This window comes from Somniosus microcephalus, unplaced genomic scaffold (assembly GCF_052327205.1).
Source record: "Somniosus microcephalus isolate GS21.2 unplaced genomic scaffold, FLI_Smic_1.0 unresolved_chr1, whole genome shotgun sequence".
Lineage (NCBI taxonomy): Eukaryota > Metazoa > Chordata > Chondrichthyes > Squaliformes > Somniosidae > Somniosus > Somniosus microcephalus.
Window position 1 is genome coordinate 129,181,057 of NW_028225179.1, and position 4,183 is coordinate 129,185,239.

Consider the following 4,183-nt stretch of genomic DNA (forward strand, 5'->3'; position numbering starts at 1 on the left):
CGGAAATCCCCGGCCACAGAGGTCCTTCTCCAGGGCAGGGGTCCGATCTGTCAAAAGGTTTCTTGACAGATCATAAATGCCGGTTTTCAGCGCATGCACTTCGCATGCCTGAAACTGGCATTTCCGATGTCCCTACTGGTGTGTACACACCTCGTACACACCCGTAGGCATCGGAAAATACGGGCCAATAAAACTTAATTAGTTAACAAGCATAGGTTTAGCTTGAATTATCTGAATAATACTTTAGCATGAATATTGTGTGGTTATTTCAAAACAGGGAATCACGTTGGGCAAGAAATTGCTGTCGGAGGCATACCTCTGGAGTACTCTTTGATCCACGAAAGAATTACGAAAGGACCTGCAGGCGGCCAGGCTGCAAAAGGTTGCTCTCTCAGGCTTCCAAGGGGAGGGCAGCATAATGGCTCACGGATCACTGAGGTGCCGGCACTGCGGATCTCGTGGGACTGATCCTCCCTTCAATAGCATAATTCCATTTCAATTATTTACCGAGGGAATCCCCTAATGAGTTGCAATGGAATCCCCAAATCTAATAATTAAACCACGTGCAGAAATGGAATTTTATTCACAATTACCTTCATTCCAACAACCACGCTAAAAAAATCGATAATAAATGAATACATCATTAAAACTGTAATCCGGGCCAATATTTGCATAAAGTAATTTCATACCATGGACATGCATAATTTATGATATGAAAATGTTTAATTAAAGCCTTAGATATCCCCTTACACTGATGAAAATAGGCCCTGTGCCTGCTTGCAGCAACTTTGAGATGTCTGTGCGCAATTGCTGGCCAGTCAGTGCGCAATAAACTAAATTTGTGCCAGTGACTGTTTTTTCCTGGCCACTGAAAATGGCCTGCCTACGTTGATAGGCCGCAAGTTCTGGATTTCGTGCATGCTAACCCTAACTCTAATCCATGGGGTACTTCAAAGGGAATAGGATGGAATACTCTGAGAGTGTCATCATAAACACTACAATTTCAGGACTGTAACATCAACAACAACTTGCATTTATACATCAACTTTAATGTAGAAACATATCACAATGCTCTTAACATGAACATTATCACACGGCATTTGACAAAATCTGACGCAGAGCCACAAAATCTCGTTGACCAAGGCGAGCCTGAAAGGAGGAGAGAGAAGTAGAAAGTTGGAGAGTTTTAGCGGGGGGGGGGGGGGTTCCATGATTTAGGGCCGAGGCATCTGAAGGCAGGGTCGCGAATGGTGGAGCGATGAAACTCAGGGATGTACAAGAGGCCAGAATTGGAGGAGTACAGAAATCTCGGAGGGATGTAGACCTGCAGAACATTAAGGAGAAAAAGTGGGGTGAGATCATGGAGTGATTAGAAAATAACAAACATAGGCGTGTCTGTTTGCCTGCAGTTGCTGTATTACAAGAGGTAAAGGTTGGCAATAAATGTCAGCAGGTTTGGGAGAAATCTCCTGCCTCACCTGAAAGTGACATTTCTTTTGAATTCAGCATAAAGTTTTATTCCGATGTAAACCCATGAAATACATATTAGATTTTCTGTATTCTGTATAAGTGATACTGATTGATGTCCCAATGTCAAAATCTGGTGATAAAATTGGTACACCTGTCTGTTTTCCAGACAAAGTGAAAATCGAAGCCTTTAAGAAGGATGTTGGTGAGAAAAAAATAAGTTTTCAATGACAACTGTGTGTATCTGTTAATCTCTTCGAAAAATATTAGAGGCATATACAAAGCAAGCACAATTGAACTGGAAGTCTCTTTGAGCAGGATTAAATTGGAAGAATTAAGTGAAAGAACGACCATTTAAATATGAAGAGAGATGATGAAAAATCAATTTGTTGTAGCAATAATCACAATCGATCTGTAAATTGATACATGCCAATTTTTTTCAGATAGTAGGTATATTTATAGATAGGAATAAAGGAAACACAGTAGTAGGCCATTTATGTCCTCGAAATGCATCCGTCATTTAGTTTGATCATAACTTATCTGTACATTAAATGTGTAATGCACCTTTGTTCCATATGCCTGGATAACCTTAACTAAACATAAATGATAGACAGACAGACAGAGTTATATACAGATAGATAGATAGAGAGACAGATAGATGATAGATGGATAGTTAGTTAGATAGATACGTCTAGTTAGATAGATAGACAGATAGATAGTTAGGTAGAAAAATAGATATATAGATAGATAGAGAGATAGATGGATGGATAGATAGACAGATAGATACAGACAGACAGATAGATAGACAGATAGATCGACAGACAGACAGACAGCTGGACAGATAGACAGATAGATAGATGGACAGCCAGTTAGATAGATAGACAGACAGAAAGACAGATCGACAGACAGACAGATAGACAGATAGATAAATGGAGAGACAGATAGAGAGAGAAAAAACAATAAACAGATGATACACAGGTAAGTAATTGAATAGATAGGTTGAGAGATAGCTAGATATATCGATAGATGAATATATGTACAGATAGGAAGATATACAGATAGATAATATTTATATAGATAGAGAGATAGAGATGTAGACAGATGATACATAGTTACTTAGATAGATAGATGAATAGACAGATGTATAGCTAGGTAAACATAGATAGATAGATAAATATATCTATCTATATATATAAAAGAGCTCTTCTGTCTGTCTGTCTGTCTGTCTGTCCGTTCTCTATACATTCGAAAGGTATAGAGCGTACCTACACGCGTGTGACATCAAAAGAAAGATTACGATTCCGGAATGGTCATAAGCATATTTACTTTTCCGTCAGACAAAAATCGTGCCCACGGTATCCAAAAAACGTTCAACATTCCGCTCATTAAATGGGAAAAGTTCTGCTCATTTGCTCATTAGCATTGAGTGACGTGAAGGTTGACCAATCGTGTGGTCGAGCGACCTGACAGTTGACCAATGGTTGACCAATCGCTGCGTCACGGGGGTGGGTTCATTGCGCGTGCGGGCGGGCCATCCGACAGTTGAGTATTGAGTGACTTGATGATTGACCAATCCTACAGTTCAGTGACCTGATGGTTGACCAATCGATGCGTGTGTGGGCGGGCCTCATCATTCTGAACTGAGGTGAGTGGCCGCCATCTTGATTCTTCACGATTTTCTTGCCACACTTTCTGTGTCTTTATTTTTCCCACTTTCTGTGTGTACCCCATTAGGTTCTTTTGTGCAGTTGTCTTCTTAGCTATGGGGTGCTTCAAAACCTGAACTTTAATATTTAGGAATCTCTATTGTACTGGATGCATGAAGCCGCAGCCTAGCAGCGCGGGAAGCCTGGGCCTCGAGTTCAGCGCTCCGCTCTGACCGCTTCCATCCCCCCCTCCTCCTCACCCTCACGCAGGGGGGACTCGGGGCTGCTCTCCGCCCACTGCAGGCAGGCCTGAAGCTCAAGAAATTTCTCTCTCTTTCTCCTCTTCCCTCTCTCTCTCTCTCTCCTTCTCTCTCTCTCTCTCTCCTTCTCCCTCTCTCTCTCTCCTTCTCTCTCTCAACTTCCCCCCCTCTCTCTTGTTGTGAGTGCGGGACCGGCAAAACCGGGGCTTTCCAAACAGCTGTCCCCGATCGCAATCGGACGCGGGAGTCTGCAGCGAAAAGCGTTCATCTGCCGCCCGGCCAACCGGGTCCAAAGGCTCGCCGCGTTCACCAGCAGGAACCCCGGGCTCGCTTCGGAGCGCTGGGCACCAGGCCTCCCGTTGTCGGACTGACACTGTTCTGCTACTGAGGTGAGTCCGGCCGGGCCTGAGGCATTAGCGAGGGAGAGGGGAGGCAGGCAGAGAAAGGAAAGGAGGGAAAGGAGAGGGGGAGTGTGTGAGGGAGAGGGGGGGGAGTGTGTGAGGGAGAGGGGGGAGAGTGTGTGAGGGAGAGAGGGGGAGTGTGTGTGTGAGGGAGAGAGCGGGAGTGTGGTTGTGAGGGTGAGAGGGGGAGTGTGTGTGTGAGGGAGAGAGGGCGAGTGTGTATGTGAGGGAGAGAGGGGGAGTGTGTGTATGAGGGAGAGAGGGGGAGTGTGTGTATGAGGGAGACAGGGGAGTGTGTGTGTGAGGGAGAGAGGGCGAGTGTGTGTGTGAGGGAGAGAGGGGGAGTGTGTGTGTGAGGGAGAGGGGGACTGTGTGTGTGAGGGAGCGAGGGGGAGTGTGTGTGTGAGGG

General features: G+C 44.9%; 1 long non-coding RNA gene across 1 annotated transcript in view; it reads right to left on the minus strand.

The window, feature by feature from the left end:
- Window positions 1–564: 564 nt before the first annotated feature.
- LOC147095844 (uncharacterized) overlaps window positions 565–4,183 on the minus strand; it is a 4,844-nt gene continuing 1,225 nt past the window's right edge. Inside the window, exon 2 of the long non-coding RNA XR_015074646.1 lies at window positions 565–1,324. This is a non-coding gene — a long non-coding RNA (uncharacterized LOC147095844). The remainder of the gene's footprint in view (window positions 1,325–4,183) is intronic.